This window comes from Anser anser, assembly GCF_964211835.1.
Source record: "Anser anser genome assembly, chromosome: 2".
In the NCBI taxonomy this organism is placed as follows: Eukaryota; Metazoa; Chordata; class Aves; order Anseriformes; family Anatidae; genus Anser; species Anser anser.
In genome coordinates, this window is record NC_139721.1 from 56,970,077 (window position 1) to 56,990,509 (window position 20,433).

The window sequence follows — 20,433 nt, forward strand, 5'->3', positions numbered from 1 at the left end:
CTTTGTTCAGTCCTGCTGTCATTTGTCACATGTACACATTTGTCCATACATTGTTCCACCTCCTCCCCCCCCAAAAAAAAAAAAAAAAAAAGAAAGGAAAAAAGAAAAAGTGTTTCATCTGTGGCATTTTTGGGTTAAAAAGAAATGCAATAGATGTCCTGAAAAATGACATGGTCTAGCAATTTGTTAATTAGGTACATATGGCTGCTGCCAAGTTTGGAAAATTCAGATCTAGAGCCTCTAGTAACATATTTACAAAAATGAAATAGCAAATACAATTCTGTACTCTCTAAACTGCTACCCTGAAGAATACAAATTAGTCAAAATTACTGTAGTATCGTATTTATTAATGACTGACAGCTAAGTGCGTTGGATCAAGGTGAGAAGCTGTCTTCCTTCAGATTTTGTGTATTATTAGTCCACTTATCACACTTTAAAATAATAGCATCCTCATCTACTGAGGAGTGGGGGGAGAGAGAGACTGTCACTTAGAATTATATACTAATAATTAACATTTGTAGTAATAGAAATATTTTTGCGCATAGGCCTTAAAATGGTATCTAGTGCCTAGAGAACAGACATTACTTCCATTTTGCAGACAAGGAAACTGACAAATGCCCCAAGTTATTAATATTAAACCTATATAGTAAGATAATATGAATGAGCAGAAATTAGATTTTTTCTTCCTTGAGAAATAACATTGCCAAATGAAGAAGCTATGCAACCATGCACTGAAATCTGTTAACAGAGAACACAGGAAAGACAAAGACATTGCTACCTCCAGCAGGCACTCACGGCAAAGAAAAAAAATCCCATGTAGTGGAGAGCTATCTCCAGAAGGATTCAGTTATTCTCCTTTCTGACCTCACCTCACAGCTACATAACTGAGGATGTAAAAGGAGCAACAGCTTCCTAATACTACAGTTAATTTCTGAACAAGATTTCAGTAGCCTGGGGCAAAGATCAATTTATTAAAAGGTAACATTTAAATGTGATTTTTCCTTTAGTTTCTGTACAAGCAGGAGAGACAGGAAAGAAGTTTTTTTTCAACATGTCATGATGTTTTTCTTACTGAAATGGCACTATTATGTCTTCCGGGCACAACCTAATCTTTTTATTTTGTGTATACATCTTTGTATTCTGACCATTAGCCAAACCACTGGGTACTAAAAAACTCTAATGTAGCCCAAACATCAGATGATAATTCATAGTAATACCACCAATAATCAAATAAAGAACAAACTCTGAACAGAAGTTCTTTAACCAAAGTTTCTGTTTGATTCACTCTCTCCCATATACCTCCTCTGGGAGGATACTGTAGCCACTTTTGATATAATTTTCTTCCTGAAAGCCCAATGATTTAAGTATATTATATTTAAGTTCCTGTGCTTTATATTAGAGTAGATAAGGTCAGAATGGTAATTTTAAGCTTTGGAGGGCAATTATTAAGCTTTGTGCCAGCCTGTACCTCCAGCAGGAGTTGTATCTATAGTGCTGAACCAGTGTCAAATTTGCCTTTTGCAAGGATGACCAACTCTACAGACAATCCTGCGTCTTCAAACACCTTTAAATTGGGATTTTTCATTCTAAAATATCCATGGAAAAACATATATGCAAAATCCACACATATGTTTATGCTGAACACAGGAAACAACTGCAAAGTGCAAGGAAACAGGGAAGAATTGACTTGGAGACTGAAGACTTCACTCACCCATTGCTCTGCCCAGTATAATAAGCACTCCAGGACATGCAGTGGCAGTGAATGCAACTGCCTAGCCATCTAAAACTTGTTATTTACTAGATAGTTTGAACTAGCAGTGTTCTCCACTGGTGCTGGTGTTCACCCAATCTCTCTCCTTCTGTTCCTCATCAGAGGGAAGGGAATGTTACAGGCATGTTTTTTGTTTGTTTGTTTGTTTGTTTTTTAATGTCTGATCTCTTCCTCAGAAAAATCCCTTAAATACATTAAAATATTGTCCTTTTAAACAGCCAGTTAATTGTCACCAGGTATGTTTAAAGCCCATTACTTTTCTTTACACCACTCTTTACACCACTGTTATGGGTGTATTTTAATTTCCTCATAGAACACAGATTCTCAGGTGAAATGCTACCAAATAAGGAAAAAAGATAGCTCATCTGAGGTCATTAACCGATTTCAAACAATCCTTGCTGGTGCTTATGATACCTGAAATAGTCTTCCTACCAAATTTCATTTCCCATTTTCATGTATGATAAGAACAGCAATAAAATGAAGACTTTTCCTCAAAGTTATAATGACACTTTCACAGTCTGTCATTTGGTGTTGCCTCCAAAAGCCAAGGACACTTTTTACGATCCTCAGGTTAATTTATTGTTTATAATGTACAGAAATTCATTTAATCTCTGGATACAAGAGACATAAGTGCCTTGGTCTTTCTTTTTTTTTTTTTCTTTTTAATGACTTCATTTAAAAATCAAAACTTCTAGCAGTGTGAAGTGTTACATCTCACATCACTGCATGTAGAAATAGCCAGCAGAGCTTAGTTATTATAGATGATGCACAAATAAATTTCATAAAGCAGCCATTATGAGGCTTATGATACAGCTCTCAGGAGGTGGTCCAACTGTCATTGATTTCTTCAGTTATCTTTGTGGGACACAGCATTAATCCATTTACAAATCCAACTTTCCAGTTGTCAGGTTCCTCCAGTGTCAGGTTCCTTTCAAATGCGAGGGTAAACAGCAGCAGAAAAGACAGCAAACAGTAATGAAGTGTAAGCCTGATTCACCTAGTACAGATCCCTGATGATAAACAAACACACAGTGGCGTGCTACTTCAAGACCAGAAGGAGCTATTTGCATAGCATTTAACAAAATTAAAATCACTGTTGGCTTGTTCCCCAAAACAATCCAAACTTTTTGGATTTACATTAGGGACATACTAGAGTCAGTGCAGAACAGTAATTACAGCTTATTTTGCAACTTTGAAACCATTTCATGTAACTGAGGGAGGGAAAGGAAGGCAAGTGGGAGCCATAGGCTTTGAGCTAGGATCACATATTCCTCATTAAAAATCCATTGTGCTTAGAGAGATGTCCCAATATAACATCAGTTCATTTGGATACAGCTTGTTGGGGAGACTATGAGTACTGTCACTAAAATATTTTTCCCAGTATGGGAAGAGACGTACCACTGAATGTACTGAATCACATTTATCCTGGGGGTCTTTCTGATGAGTTAGTTTATGCCAGAGAAAAAAAGAGTTAAATAAGGTCTGTGAGAAACTCCATTACCCCTTTGTCTCCTCCCCTCTTCCCTAAAACGTGTAAACAACAGAATGGCTCCTTTGTCTTCTGGACTTGCAACCACTTACCTAGAACTGTGGCTACCTCTTCACCAGAAAAAGGGTGTTGTTTTTTTTTTCCGTGAGGTAAGGCATGAGTCCCTTTGTGAAATAAAGTAGAGGCTTTTACAGATCCACCACAGGCTTGAGGCAGTTCTAAGACTGCTTGGTTTTTTCATGGGAAAGATAGGCATAATTATTTCTCACATTTGTAACGCTCCGTTAAAGAAACTAATGACATATCACTTTTGCTTCAGTAAAAGATATGGCCTTTCTAGTCCATGCTTTTATTAGGCAGAAAGCAGAAAGTCTACAGTGAAATCTGTTTGTATTGGCCTGAGACCAGGGAGCTGTTTTAGTAACACCGTGGAGTAAGGTGGCTCTGAGGAAATAGGAGCTTCAGAAGTTCTGTGATCTCCCCATCCTGCCTGCACTGCTATTATGCTAGAACTGCTGGGAGTAGGTTTGCCACTGATCAATTTACTGTTTTCAGATTTCCACTTGCACTTGGGTTTCCTTTAGGGCAACAGAGTTTCAGAGTGAAGATGCAAAGAGTTTCATGGAAGTCTTATTTCTATCTGAGTATTTTATGTGCTTGCACACTTACATATGTTTTTTCTGCATGTACCTGCACATATCCTTTCTATTCTCCCAGTATATGCTATGCATATTTAATGAAGTCCATTTCATTTTACTGAAGATATAACAGTATGCCTGTGCAAGTGGAAAAGGCTCTTGAGAATTCAGGTGGTACTTGTGTTAATACCAGCAGCAACTGTGTATTCTTAAAGTCTAGTGTTTGCAGTTTTAAACTGATTCGTTTTTAAGTGGGTTCTCTTCCATTCTTTTAAGAACTGTTCGTAATTAATAGATAGAAAGTCATTCAATGGAGCTGGTTCTGCACTTCCAGAACTGCATAATCAGAGAGAGAGAGAGAGGGAGAGAGACCTCCACTGCCTGTAAAACTCTTTACCTACTGGCTATCTAATAGATCAGATAAAATGTGCTGACTTAAAAAGGAAGGGATAAGTTATAGGAAACATAACTAGAATCAACTTTTGTATTGTATCTCTAGTGGGGACTGTTTCTGCAGGTAATAAAAACAGACAGTAGCATATGCACATAGATTTCCTACACACACACGACCATTACCATATTTCAGGTGTTAAAATGGGCTTTTTCCCCTCCAGCATTTTTTTAGGATGCTCAGTAAAGACAAGAGAGGCCTCCTGCTGCATACAACTCAGTTCTCCTACTGAGACCCTGAACTCTTCAGGCAAAAACCCTTTTATATTTAATGGGTCACTTGGGCTTGGCTGCCGAGTCTGGTGCTGCAATGCTTCTGCATTTCTCCGTGATTATGTTTGAGTCCATAAATGCCCCCTGACTCCAGACCCCATCAGAAGATAGTGTCTTCCTGCTCTGGGTGATGAAATCATTCCAGATTTCATCTTGGATGGCTAATGTGTGTCACTCACAGCTCACAGAGTAAACACTTTAAGTCATTGTCATGGTTTTGGCTGGGATAGAGTTCATTTTCTTTATAGAGGATCACGCAATGCTGTGTTTTGGATTTTTGATGAAAATACTGGTGATAACATACTGATGGTTTTAGTTGTTGCAGAGCAACATTTGCACAGAGCCAAGAACCTTTCTGCTCCTCATGCTGCCCTGTCAGCGAGGAGGCTGGGGGTGCACCAGGAGCTGGGAGGGGGCACAGCTGGGAAAGCTGGCCCAGGATGACCAAAAGGATATCCCACACCATGTGGCATCATGCTCAGAAATAACAGCTGGAGTAAGAAGGAGGCAGGGAGCAGGGTGGGGGACGACATCAGACTGATGGCGTTTGTCTTCCCAAGAAATGGTTACACATGATGAGCCCTGGAAGCAGCTGAACACCTGCCGACTGATGTGAGTAGCAAATGAATTCCTGGTTTTGCTTTGCTTTTGCTTTACCTTGTAAATTGTCTTTATCTCAACCCATGAATTCTCACACTTTTACCTTCCTGATTCTCTCCCCCATCCCACCAGGGGAGAACGAGTGAGCGGCTGTGTGGGGCTGAGCTGCCTGCTGGGGCTAAACCACAGCAGGTATGAAGTGCTGTATTTGGGAACAGGTAGCTTAGGGGGGTCAGGCTCTATGGCTTGCTCCAGTGGGTCCTTGAGTGGTATGAAACATCTCTGTATCTTGGACACAAATGCAGAGAGGTTTGAAATGAAATGAACTGGACCTTTAATTTTGTACAGAGATAACAGGCAAGACAAATGTGGAGAAAGGGAAATGACAGGGAAGGATAGGTAGATCCACTGATTTCAGTATTAAGATACCAGGCAAGCAACACGTGGGTGGTGTCTTTTTCATAGGATCCTGTTTGCTTTAAGTTAATGCTCATCTTCCACAGGGTTAGAGTTGCAAAGATAGGAATAAAACCGCATGGAAATGGTGTGAATGAAACAGCTGATTATTTTGCAAGGTGCAGTACAGGTACTCAAGAAAAACCTGGAAATTTATGACTGAAAGGTAGGTCACTTCATGCTGAAAGCAAATGGTCAGCCAGTAATAAAATGAAACTCAACTGTAGTTTAGGCTGAAATTAAGTGAGAATGCCATCAAGATTTCCCTAATACTCTCAATAAAATACTCATTAAAGAGAATCACATGTTAGCACTGAGGGAAAGAATACATTTTTTAGTAGTTCCAGGAAACAGTTTCATTTTCTATGTGTTTCAACCAGCTGAATCTACAGTAGGACCCAGTTCAACCAGTCTGGAAGCAAAGGTAAAAAGCACTGATCTGTGCAGCCCATATATTCAGGAGCCATTCTTTGCGCTGCCCTGGGACCTTGAGCAAAGCTCTAGCCAGGGTTTAAATATTTTTATAAGCAGAACATAATATAAAAACTGTCCTCTTACAAAAATGAAAACCCATTTAAATTCACGATAAAGTCTGTGAAATATTCTTCTTTCTTCATCTGGGGTGAAATGAGCTTTGCAGCATGTGTAGCTCTGAATAGTAATCTACATGTAAATCATCAGCAGCCCCATGACCTGAAAAACCTTCTGTATGTCAGTAATACTGTATTATCTGAAAAGAACTGTCTTCAGCCAAAAGATGGGGGAGAAGATACATATTGATACAATTGTAGATGTATTTTTGGCAGTACAAATGTTCACTGGAAAGTTGGAGGCTGACTTCAAGAGAATGTGGCTCAGAGATCTACATCCAGCACAACATGACATTAGGGCTGCTCTCACCCACCTTCTGTGTTCTCAAGTAATGATTTTAAAGCCAATATTATAGTTTAAAATTAAGTATTCTCACCTCCCACAAGACTACATTCTTCTGTTTCCATGCGTAAAGGTTGTTGCTATTGACGAATTTGTTCTTTTTACAGCACATGTTCCACAATTTTTTTCTTTACTCTAATTTCATTTGTTTATCAAAACACAGACAGGTTTGAGGGATAGTTATTTATTTATTTACTTTTAAAGTGTTAAAAGGGAAAGGGCAAATTGTGTTTTGGAGTTTATTAGCTGGAGTAGACAGTACACCATGTTATTTTCTTTCAGTATATGTAGTGCCTTATTGAGAAAGTAGTATTTACCTATTGATAGAAAAAAGTCATTTTCCATTTTTCTATTTTTCAGTAGGGAGTGTTTTTATAATGTTATTTTTCCCTTACACTGTAGCTCTGCAGTTAGCAGTCTTTTTTTAATTTTTTTTTTTTTTCCTGTGGAATAACATTGACACATTCTTGTTACTCACCACAGGGGTTATTCACAACTGTCTATTCCAGGCATATAAATTAGGCATCTTTAGTTTCTCTGAATTGCCTTCCTGGTTACGTTGACCTCATTTCAGACTGCAGAAAGGAGCTTTGGCTTTTATCTTTCATCCTTTGACTGGGGCCTACCTTAAATGTCCTAGGCAAGTGGTATGAGCATCCATCTCTCCCCAGGTGAGTTAATTAACATCACTTGTTACTGAATAGAGTGTTCATCCTCAGTGAACTTACACATTGCTCAAACAGCAGCTTGTAGACACCTATTTCTTGGGGTTGCTCATACGGTCATCACACCACGCCTTACAGTGTTTTAATGGCATCAGAGGTTCCCACAGCTGAGGTGGGACTCCTGCACCCCATTCACAGAGAAGAACAGGAGAGGGCCTTTGCTACAGAGACATACAGTGCATGTATCAGCCTGTTGGATTGTCTTGCTTCTCACTCGTCGTATAAGGAAACAGCAGTACTGCTATCTAGGATCATTTCTGAAACAAATCAAGCTTTGCTTATGCATGCATTTTGAAAGACTGCATTTTTTTCTTCCTTTCTTTTTCTTCTCTTCTCAATACAAGAGAAATTTTGTTAAGTTCAGCCTATATTTTTAAATAGTTCAAAAATTGTGTGGTAAGTGATCATGCTGAAGCGGAGGTGTTTGGAGGATACACAGGAGGATGCCTTCTTTCTTAAATCATGTTCTACAGTTTCAGTTTATGATCAAAATAACACTTTATTTGATTTCATCTAATTTTATAAGAACCACGGTGTCTCGCTCTTCTTCCCTTAGTATTGCCCCATGTAGTGCCTTATCTTGAGCCAGCTCAGGGAGAAGCAACTGAGCTTCAAGATACACCACGGAAGGTTTAGACTGGATATCAGGAAGAACTTATTCACTGAAAAGGTGATAAGACCTGGTCCTGGTGAGGACCGGGAACAGGCCACACAGGAAAGAGGTGGAGTTCCCATTCCTGGAGGTATTTAAGAGATATGTGAATGGGTGCACTAAAAGCGTACAGGTCTTTCTCCTTGGTATTAACATTTCTGTGTTTATTTATAAACTGGGGGAGACTAAAAGAAAACAAATTCTTCTTATCAATCTACATAGGAAAGGAGGTCCATTCCCTTACTCCTCCTAAGTACAGATATGAACTAGCAAGTACCTTATACGTGAGATTTTTTTTATGATATCTAATGAAAATTCCCAGATAACAGTTATTTCCTAGCATATCCAAAAGGTTACTGCACATCCAAATTCGTGCTTAAAATGGCCTGTAAATAATTATGTTTAAAGCAAGGAATCTTATGCCTATTACTCTAAGAAAAATCAAATGCAACTTTCTGGAAGTCACTGGAATTACTTTTCCATTAAACATGAGCAAATGATATCAGATTGGAAACCAATTTCTAAGTTATCGATAAACTGCTGTGACTTTTACTTTCATAGTAGGAGAATTATAAGTATGCCATTTACACATCTGAGAACTTCCATCATATTACTCATGTGAATACTCATGAGAATACTCAGACACACAGTTGCAGAAACTGTACATGTTTCAATATTAATTATTTCTTTAAGACTGGCTTAACTTATTATGGATATAATCTAATCATTGGAGAAAATAGGGTAAATGCAGCCATTATAAATGTTCTGGGTGAGTGGAATTAGACAGAACTTGTTAGTTTGAATAATTGAGATAATTACGTGAAGCTTCTGAGGTACCTGATATTTATAAAATCCTAAATCTTGTCTCCCTAGCAAGCATGTTTTTTTATATTAGGTCTTCCAGTTCATAAAGCATGCGATGGCCTGGTGATATAAGGTATTGTAACAGAAATTTTAAAAGGGAAGAACTTCAAAGGGAAATTAATATTTAATAATAAACTAATTTTAGAATATTTCAGCAAAAATCAGATTTATAATACAGTTCTGGATTTCTTAAGACAAAAACAGAGTCCTAGCTTTCCCTTTTATACATACAAATACATCTACACAGAGAGAAAGAGATGATATTCTTATATGCATAGACATAGTTATGTATATATCACTGGTGACATATGTTGTAAACACAGACATACGTGTATACAGATACATATATTCAGAATGATAGAAAGGAAAGCAAGAAAGGTTCTATCTTGATATTACAAGTAACTCGGTCAATACAAATATTTTAATGGAAAGTGTCACCTTTCATTAAGAATTGATTGCAATAATTAAAAGATATATATATGTATGACACTGGATTGGGAGGAAGAATTAGGGGAAAATAATAATAATTGCTCATTTTTAGTAATGTCTTAATTTAGCAGAGGCAGCATATACCTAGGGATACAAGCTGGGGGTGATGCAGATCTATTGACATCTACAATTGCTATCCTTAAGGTTGCAAACTTAATTCCTGTATGCCTTTGCAGGAGAATCCAGTACAGAGTGGTATCACTATCACCAGAGAAATGGTACTGTCAACAATTGCCTGTGTGATTAGGCACTTATCTTTTGATGTTCAGTTACCTTCTGCTTGTTAACCTTGTCAAGGAGGGGCAGGGAGGAGAGCACCAACCAAATGAAACCTGTGGTAATTACTGTAATTCGGAAAGAAATATATTCACTGGAGGCAGGCAGTTCCACCCTCACAATCAACCTTTCTGCAACTCAAGGAAAACACAAACATGGCCTGGCTCAGACAAATTAGGCATGAACAAATGTTGCACATTAAATGAGTTAAAGGACCTTGCTGAAAATTACAAGGGCTGCTTAGGGAAGCAACGAATCCTATTAAGGCAGAAATAGGCTTAAAAGAAAGTGGGCTTTGTAGAGAGACTTGCGTATATATTTAAAGTATTTGGTTATCTTACCCAAGGCAATTCTGGGCACAACACTGCAAATGTATCAAAATGATAATAATATAGAGTTCTCTGGGAGACATTCAGGGGAAAAAAAGAGATTATCAACTTAGTGCTGTAAAACTACTACTTCTAATAGCAATACCTGCCTTTTCTATAGCACCTTCCATCATTCTAATTTGAAATGTCTTACAACAGCATTTAGAAAAACACAAAACAATAAGATAATTTAGAAAGCTAAGAAACATTTAAAGTTAGCTTGTAAAAAAAAAATCTTCAATCAAACACACAGCGTTCAAAGTAAAAGTCACATTCTGTTTTTGTTGGCTTTCCCCAAAGTGCATTCCTATTGCAAAACATATGTAAACATCTATAGATGAAGGAATTGTTCCTTCATTACTATAACTCCTTTGGTTCATCAGTACAGCTAAATGACCCGGGCTGCAAGAAGCACTCTGTTTTAATATGCATGAGCCTTTCCTCCCACTGCATTTATGTGAGGACTAGGGGAGGTTATTTTACTTAAGACTGTAATGGCAATGGGTTTGCTCCATTTCCCTTTTTCCTCAGCTTAATATTACTGCAATTCAGAAAGAACAATGCACTGATAGTTTTGTTGTCGCTTTTTATTTTTTATTTTTTTTTCCTCTGTCTTGGTCCTTGTTCCATTCTGAAAGAAAAACTAAAAGCAGGAATGCATTAAAACCCATAGGGCTTCCAGCATTGTTTGAAGGTGGAGGCAGCAGGCAAAGGGGCAGAATGCCATATGAATGTGTAAAATATGCATACTTGTAAATATGTTTTGAATGCAAAGGTTAAAGAGAGGACAAGCTGAGCTAAGTCACAAAAGCATTATGAAAGGATGGTGGAAATACAGATCGTAAGGTGTCATGTTCAGCATAAATCATGCGGTATGTAATACATAATAAGGGTTATTCATTGAGAGCTTTGCTGCAGCCTGTAACCTCGCTGCAATCAAGACAACAATAAACTCTAGTAAGTGGGACCAATTTCCATCAGGGTGAGGGTGTCCCCTCCCCCTCTTCTTTATTTTTAAATGCATGATGAACACATGCTAATTGTGTAGACCTGTTACTGTGAACGACAAATAACTGTTTCCAAAAGGACATTATGGCTAACAGCTCTTTAGGGGTTGATTTTGTTCCCCATCATTAAAATCCTTATTCTGTACAGAATTAGGAAATATAGTCTTGCCACTATAGGTCGTTGTCCAAAGAATAAATGTGTGTGTTGAATTAGGGGGGAGCAAGTGATATTGTGAAAGCAATCTGCACTGCACTGACTGAAAAAGGTAGAGAGGGAAGCTGCTGCTTGCAGACACGTTAAGGGAAGAAGAGGGCTTCAGCATGGCCAGTCCTGCACTGCAGGGGTAGTTTTACTGGGTTAATCCATCTCCAAATTTACTCTGTCTTCACCCTCATATATACGACTACATCTACAGTCTGTTTTGTCCTGTGCAGAGCCCACTCCATCTGTACTCTGGGACAGCAGAAAGCTGTGTGCTCATTACTGTAGTGCAGACTCTCATCCAGTGAAGCTGGCCAGGTGCTCTGATAACAGCACCAGCAAGCCAGCAGCTTAAGCAGGACAAGACTGCATCTGCTCACAGGGAATACTGGCAGAGCTTGCTTGTGTCTGTGGGGAAGTGACACACAGCTGTGCCCCCAGCTTAGCTGATTACATCCTTCTTTGAGCAGTATCTGTGAGGAATCTTGGAGCTTCCCAGCCACTGCAGGGACCTGCTCCCATGGATGCGCAAGGCTTTCACAGCTGTAAGACAGCTGTGCTGGACTTTGCATATGAGAGGCCCTTGCAGGAAGATCATGCTGTGCTGCACAGGTCCTGTCCCTGCTTTACTAACCCTTTGCCAAGCTCCTTACTTCTGAGGGGTATCTAAGATATATTAGGAATGAATAAAGCTAAATGAAGAGGTAAGAAACCAAACTGGGGAAAAAAAAAATGAAAAAAAAAGCAGTTAAATGTCTGATTATAGCTGAGATTTACGGCAGCAGGAGACAACGTAAGGAGGCCTTGGGCAACTGATGGTGTCAAGTTAGGGGATACTAAAGCAAGTTAGGAGTTGCAATGTCGCAATAGCTTTTCTTTAAAGTCAAACAGCAGAAAAAACTGGAAGTTGACAAGTGAATATCATCCCCAGAGATGTGTTTATACAGCAAGGTTAATAAAAGGCGGTGAAAACAGAAGATGTCCTGTGACTAAAACAAGTCAGAAGAGCTAATCTTAACATTTAAATGGCTGATGAAGGTCCAGTTTGTGAATAAGCTCTGGAAAAAAATAGTATTAATTTTTCAATTAACCCATGACAAAGCAATTAGAATTTCCAGTGGGACTGAAGTCCTTCAGTCCAGTGTGAAGCTTGTAGAGGTTGAAAGCTTATTTATTTATTTATTTATTTATTTATTTATTTTCTATTTGAAAGGAAGAGCATCCAAAATAAGGGGTAAAAAGGAGCCTCCAGCAAGTGGGTGCAGAGTGGTGAGGCACCTCTACTGCATTGTGCAATGGATGTCCCAACGTAGAGGCTACAGGATCAACAGATTTAATGGCATGCACCTGTTGTGCTGGACATGGAAAGGATGATGTCTGTGGTTGTGAAAGAAGGGGACAAATATGTTTAAACTATTGAATGAAAGCACCTGAACTGATCAGTCTGATTCAGGTGTCTAGTCTATGCTAGCTAGGTAGACTCCTTACACAGCCAATGGCAAGAGGGGACTATCTGCGAGTGATTCACCCAGTCCTATGACACATGATGTGTGATGCAATTTTTTAAGTTCTATTTTGTCCCATACTGGCCTTCATCGTAAAATGCATCCATGCAATTAACAATTCTGAACCTGATTATCAGGCAGTGATCTGTGTTTTTACAATATTTTTCGGTCCATTTTTTCAGAGCCAAGGTACCTGGATAAGGATGGATGTTTCTAGGCACTTAAAAAGTTTACAAAAAATAATATTTGACCAATCTGTATGGTTAATTTCCTAATGCTATTCATTAGAATGAATGCAATGGCAATACTTCCATTACATAGTTTGTTTCCTGAAATAACATGTAAAACCATTAGGTGCCAGATATAGCACTGAAATGGGAGCTAGGAAGATGACACTACTTTTTATTAATTCTCCAGTCTCTTTTTAAATTATAACAAACTAAGTAGTTATTGATCTAATGTTCTGCTGTCTTTGGCAGAATAACTTATATGTATAACAGTGACTATCTAGGGTTAAATTTTAGGAGAGTTTTTATATCTCAGTCTTTTTTAAACAGAAGAATGGGATTCAATCCCACTTATTTTTCTGAAATTCTAAATTGCTGCAGCACACATCTAGTGACAACACTGAAATACTTATGTGGCAGTGGATTTGTTGCACTATTTAAAATGAAAAGTAGAGCTGTCTAATGAAGTAAAAATGCAGTCAAATGTAGACCTTGTCAATCACATAGATTAACAAGGGTAGGAACAGTGCCTTCAAAATGCTGTAAGTAATCAAAAAGACAAGATTCTTTTGAACATTTGACTACTCAGGAAAAGCTGTTTTCCTCATGGGAGAAAAGATTTCTTTAAAGATTCTTTAACTCTAGATCAGGAACTGGTACATATTTTATTCATATTATATGTAGCGCTTGTCACATTTGTATCCACATCTTAGGAGCCTTCTCTCCTCTATTGAAACAGTCAAAAATGCTGTACGATGTTTTTCAGCTGACTCCAGGTCAATAAAACATGGAATGTAGGAGAGGTATATTTGTATAATAATAGGTAGCAGACCTGACATGTTAGGGTCACTGATCACTGTACCAATTTCCCTTATGCTTTCACTGCTACTGCAGGACTGCTTTGTGCATTCAGCTGCATGAAGTCTCTCTAGAGTGTGGTAGTACAATGTTGTTGCCAAAAACTTTAACTCTAAACCAGTTAGCTTTCGGCTTGACTTCAGCAGTGCCAGTCATCAGGGACTCCCCTTAACTTACACTTCTCTTCAGTGTTTCCTCAGTGAGGAAACAGACCTGTACATTTACTGTGGTTATTTTCAATGTTTGACATGAAGGCTGCTGACTCCTTGAGAGTCTACTTCTCTTTCTAGCTCCATGACCACAGCTGACAACCTGTAAGAATGAAAATATTATAGAATCGTAGTGTACTTCAAGTTAGAAGGGACCCACAAGGACTGTCAAGTCCAACACCTGGCTCCTGGCTCCCCACAGGACCACTCAAAACTGTGCAATAATAACAGACCACAGAGCAGACCTTCCCAGCAAAATCAGGAATATGGAGCATACACTGCTAGAGAAAGGATGTCTGTTCTGTCTTTTCACCTGACTTAATGCAATTCTTAATTCAGTAGCTCTCTAACAAAAGTACTGTTATCCAAACAAAACAAAACAACCAACCAACCAACCAACAAACAAACAAATGAACAAAAAAGATAGAGATCTTCATGAGAGAAAAGTGTAGAGTGAATTGGAATGAAGGAAAGTCATTAGATTTAGGTTAGATTAGTTTTTTTGAGAGTAGAGAAAACGGGCACTGTCATCTTGAAACAGATGCTCAGGTATAAAACTGAAGAAAGCCATATATGGGTAAATACATAGACATCAATAAATTAATTAAAACGTCAGTATTTTATATATTTTCCCTGGGATAACGTTCTTTGCTACACAAGGAGAACAACAAATCTCTATAAAAGAAAAAAAGATGTTGGTAGCATATGTGATTACTGGTCTTTTCTGAAATGTTAAATTCTAGGATGAAAACAAACACAGAAGATCTCTCCTCAAAAGATCTTACTTTAATTAAAAACTGGATTAGAAAGCAAATCAGAGTACATCCTCCGGCTGTCTGTTCTAATAATGCAGGAAAGTTTCATTGAGTAGGAAAATCTTAAATTGTGGTAATGCCAAATGAAAGAATATATGCAAGAATGCACTTCTCCCTCAACCTAGTTTTGAGAATCTCTGTGAGGCCACATGTTTTTAAGTGTAACAAGCAACTGATTTCCTGTAACATTTTAGGATCTTACAGATGCATTCAAGAAGGAAGGAAATTGTTTTCTTTGAAAAAAGCAAAGTGTTTTAAGTGAGCTTAAAAAACCATAGGATTTCTTTGTTGTCAACAAAATCAATAATGTAGTAGTGTTTTTGGATATCAGAAAAAACAGCATTAATTCTTGTGATCTCTCAGTTCTGTAAACTGAACTATTGAAACTAAAATCTCCTGCATGGAGAAATGTAATTGGCGGAGAATTTTTTTGTTTTTGTTTTTACTATGTTGATACTTGGAATGCTTTCTAATATCATACAGCACAGAATTGTAACCTATAATTACATTGTAAAAATAAATGTAATTAGTAAATAGACTGATCATTTGCCTTCTTCCTGACATCAGTGTGACACAGTCACAGAATTCACATTTGGAAATGGACCATTTTGAAACTAGTCAAGGGTCTTTGCTTGCTTAGAAAAATATTTGTTTATTTACATTTGTTTATGGTTTGACACAAATTTAGTGCCAGTTCATGTCTGGGTTTCTGAATTTGTTGTCTGGATGACTTTCAAAGGGATTTAGACTTTGGCGTGACTTTTGAAATCATTGTGCTCGATAACTGAATTACATTTATTTATTAACATGAATTCCACATTGGAAGATTTTTATGTAAACTCACCTACAGAAGTGAAACTGGTGCTGCCTGAGGGGCATTTCTAGGAGGTGGACATGCAGTCTTCGCAATCATCAATCTGTTGCTTGGAATTGCAGAATAAACATAAAGAAAAAATGTGCATAAGTTTTTTAGGTTTTGTTTTTGACTCCCAAAGCAGATTCACAGAGACTGTTTAGCTGCTGTTCCATGACAATAGTTTACAATATCATCAGTTTCCACGTGCAGCTATGCCTTATTCAAACAATTACCAAGATTATTAATATGCAGAGCAAACAGTGAAAGACACAATGTGAATCTCTGTAGAAGTTCTCTGGGAATGAATAGATATTGAGAGTAAATATTTGCTGGCTTGATAATTTGGTAATTAACTTATGTGATATGAAAATGCGTCCAGTAGGTCTGCACCAAAATAACTCACAAAAGGACTTCTTAGAGATTTCTGATGTTAATGACATTTGACAAACTCTGAGGTAGATTCTAATCAGCAATTAAAAGGTTAATGTTTTATGTCATCCTCCTAAGCTATTTATTCCCCAATTTTTCAAAGTCAATTGTGATTCATGTGAAAGAGACCTGTTGTCCCTGCGTGGTTAAGATTCATGTCAATAATATTCAAGTTACTTCATGATCTTGTTCACTGCTGATCCTATGTCACATCAAAATTTTGGCAGGAGATCAATGTCAAGTACATTTTCACCTTGCCAACCAGCTTCATTTGTTTTATTTAGTATCTGATCTGCTGTCTACACTTCCTGATATTTGTAATCATCTCTATAGAACTTTTTTTTTCTTTTCTTTTTTTTTTCACTGTAACTTCTATATCTTTAGGAATGTTCCACCACTGGTGCATGTGAAAGACCTTGTCACAAGCAAAGGTGCACCATCAAAAGATGATTTCATTGCTTTGATGCATTCAAAACTTGACATAAATAAAATAGGTAAGTAGTATATGTTAACTGATTAGTTTGATGTTTCTTTAGCCCTGGAGAAAAAAGGGAAATAAGTATCATCCCATCTCATTTTTTTTTAATACTACTTCTGGAGTCCTACACAGGAATATTTATAAAGGGAAGCAGTGAAAGCCTTATTACCAGAGCTAACTGAAGAATTTTTTTGATATCCCGGGAAGTCTAATAGGTACCTACCTGCAAAACCCAATATTGTGGATATGTCTGTTCATCTGTCAGTTCGTCTTCCTCAAAGTTATTTATTCCATTAATCTTCAGATCTGTTGGCACTGAACAAAGTGAACACTTGACACAGGTTTAAAATGTTAGGTTGGCCTTTAATATATTACATGTATGTAAGTCCATAATCAAACATAATGGTGTCTAGAGCATGAGTAGCATGTTTTCTCTATTGGAAATTTCCTTCGGAGATCCTTTGGTGTTTAACAAAAAGTTAGCAGACCTAGCCCTTGAAAATGGAGCAGGGTTTTAGGTAATCATCTGCATTTGGTAACTAAAAGAGGATGTTTAGGTGGTGAGAACACAGGAATCATGTCAAGAAACCCATGTGTTTGAGAAGGAATGTAAGAAAACAATGCTGACCATTTCTATTAACATGAGAATAAAAATGCGTTCATTGATGCTCCCAGCACAAGCCATCAGTGGGAGAGAGATATCCTTATTATGCAATACTTCAAAATATTATTACAACTCCTGTAGTGTGTATAAAAACATCTCTAGTGATTACCACCTGAGGCAGTGGTGAGAGAAGGAGTAGAAGGAAGCAGGGTGACTGAAAAAATGTTTTAAGTTTACACTAATTGAATGAGACTTTTAGGACCTAGGCTTCCACTGTAACAAATGGTCACTATTTATTGCTGGGATGATTTAAAATAAGAGGTGTCAGTGAAAGCACAAGCATTTTTAGGAAAGGTACTAAACACAATGATATACGTATATATTTTTAACTGCAGTGACTCCAACTCTAAAACACTGTACTTATAAATCACATGAAGAAACTTTATTGTGCTGACTGTATTCATCCTTTGGGCCCTGGCTGTCAGTAGAGGTCTGGAACTTCTCCCTTGCTAAGGGGGAAACAGTGGTTAAGGTCCTCACCTGGGGAAAGGCCACAGAATCCACTGAAATTCAGAAGAGCAAAGGCTGGGTTTCTGTTCCTGTGTAAGAGAATTTGGTTTTAGTACCATAAACAAATGAGACATAGGAGAATACACTTTTACACAAGACAAGATTTTAGTCCTGAGAATAAGCAGAATGGATATAGCTCCTCTTCTCAGGTTCAATACCATTACTCATGCATGATCTCTGCAAAATCAGTGAAGCTTCACTAATTCACATCAGCTGAGAATCTTGTTCCCGTGTTTGTGGTTCAGAAAGGAACAATGCAATTCAGAGGTGCTTCACTTTACAAGCAAGACCTCCCTGCAGTTAGTTCAGCTAAAACATTTTACAATAGCTGTGCTTTTCTTGTCAATCAAGGTTTCTCCCCAAATAGATAGTATCTTTTATTACTTCCATCTGCCACTTTCCTAAAAAGTCCATTGAATTTACATCCCATATCTAAGAAAAATATTAATTTTCAAAATACGGGGCAAATGGAGAAATGAGTGAGCAACATTTTTATACTGAATTGCTTGCACATGGCAGAGCTAATGAGGTAGTTACCAATTTATAAATAAGGAAAATGTATCCAACGTGCTAATGTGTATATTTGTACAAATAGCCATATATATGTACATATACAAATATAGAATATTTGTAGCAAGGTGTATACTTCAAGTTCATTTCTTCATCTTAGTTTTATGTGTTATATGTGTAAAATCTGGAACTGCCATATTCTCAAATAATTTCTTATGCTTTAAATTTCTATTTTTCTCTTTGCTTTTTCTAACATCTTTTTCTAAATAAATCCTCTCTCTCTCTTTTTTTTTTTTTTTAAGTATATGTAAAACCACATTTCTAAATTCAGATATTTATTTATGAAGTAATTACTATATACAAGATTTTCTTTTAGATTGGCTCTGGTAGAGTTATGCTATATCACATTGTAGAAATAAGCCCCAGAAACTATTCTGAAGATTCTTGGACCTAGTCATATTCCCCGTGTATGTCTGAATTTTAATATATAGGCGATGTTTAAAACACAAAGTGATTGCTCACAGTGTGTATTTTGGCACAGTTTTATGAAAGAATGCCAGAAAGGTTGTTTGCTTGCGTGCATTACCCATACTTTCTACTTGTACTTTCCTCATTGATCCATATTATAATGTGAATCAGTGATGACTTTTTAGGGTGGATTTAGCAGAATTAGCCTTAACAGCTACTTTATTTATACACAATTAGTTTAAATGGAGAAGAAAATGAGGTAGGCTAAATATGGGAATATTTTCTAGTCCATTTACTTGTAAGTGTCCTCCATAGGGTGCTTCAGTGAGGACAATGCCTATCTCATTACTATGGGTATTGATTTCCTGTGTATTATTTTTTTCCTGGCCATCCCTATGGTTATTGACATTCTACCCTGGTTGGATGGAACAACCCTATCCAAATCAGGATGACCTGATAAAGCTTTAATATTACCTTTACAGTTAAGTATGCAGTAAGTAGAGGAGATGGGTGAAATGTCCTTTCTTTTGTTTGAGGCCTTCTTTGACACTTTCCTGTTGGCTTAGAGTATCTTTTGTATTTGGCCAGGTATTGGTTTGATTAGTGGTTCATTATTTAGCTGAGCATCTACCATCAATAGTAAGGATATAACTTTTATCTTCACATAGGGATGTAGGGAAGGTAGTTTTTGAAATAATAAATGCTGTTGCAGCTCATTATCATTCCTAAACCTGGAAATTCATGTGGTATACCATAGAAAATCTCCCCTCCCCTCCCTCCCCCTCCCCCTCCCCCCCCTCCCTCCCCCTCCCCCCCTCCCCCTCCCCCCCTCCCCCTCCCCCTCCCCCTCCCCCTCCCCCTCCCCCTCCCCCTCCCCCTCCCCCTCCCCCTCCCCCTCCCCCTCCCCCTCCCCCTCCCCCTCCCCCTCCCCCTCCCCCTCCCCCTTCCCCTTCCCCTTCCCCTTCCCCTTCCCCTTCCCCTTCCCCTTCCCCTTCCCCTTCCCCTTCCCCTTCCCCTTCCCCTTCCCCTCCTTCTCTTGTCTTTTGCAGGAATCACTAGGTAACACTTAATAGCCACTATTTTTCTCTTATTTTTCTATTCTCACAGGAGGAAAGGTGAGAAAATCTGAGGTAGAATAGGACAGGGATTTTTCAAGAAAACATTTTTTCTTCTCAAAAAATGAAATTAATTTAAAATGAGAAAATTTGTGAGAATCAGTTGACATGAAGGATTTATTTATTTACTTATATATTCATGGGGAAAGTTAAAGTCTTAGAATTTATGGAACCCTTTCACATTTTATAAGTGAAAGTTTCTGTTTTTACAGAACAAACCACAGTTTTCTGTGGAAATGTAATCTAATTATACTAGCAACATTAAGTACAAACTGAAATAAAACCCAAACCCTTAGTTTATTAGAAATTGAATATTTCTTTCTTATTATCAGGGTGTAAATGGTTTCAGTTTTGATTTTAGATTCAGATTCAGAGTAGAAAACATTTTTGGTATTGCAAAAGTATTCTGGGTTGGAGAGAATAAGACAGATGTATAATTCAGGTGAATAGGGGCAGAAATATTACATCACTCTTCCCCATCTCTAGTGACATCAGATTTTTATTTTAGTTAGGGTTTCTCCCACTGTAGCCTAAACACCACAGTTCAGGGGAATGCATAATGTGTACTAATCATATCCATGCTTTTGTTTTGGATC

The 20,433-nt window shown here is 37.7% G+C and overlaps 1 long non-coding RNA gene across 1 annotated transcript in view; it reads left to right on the plus strand.

The window, feature by feature from the left end:
- LOC310895011 overlaps positions 1-16,584 on the plus strand; it is a 35,332-nt gene extending 18,748 nt beyond the window's left edge. Inside the window, exon 4 of the long non-coding RNA XR_014580352.1 lies at positions 16,477-16,584. This is a non-coding gene — a long non-coding RNA (uncharacterized lncRNA). The remainder of the gene's footprint in view (positions 1-16,476) is intronic.
- The last annotated feature ends 3,849 nt before the right edge of the window (positions 16,585-20,433 follow it).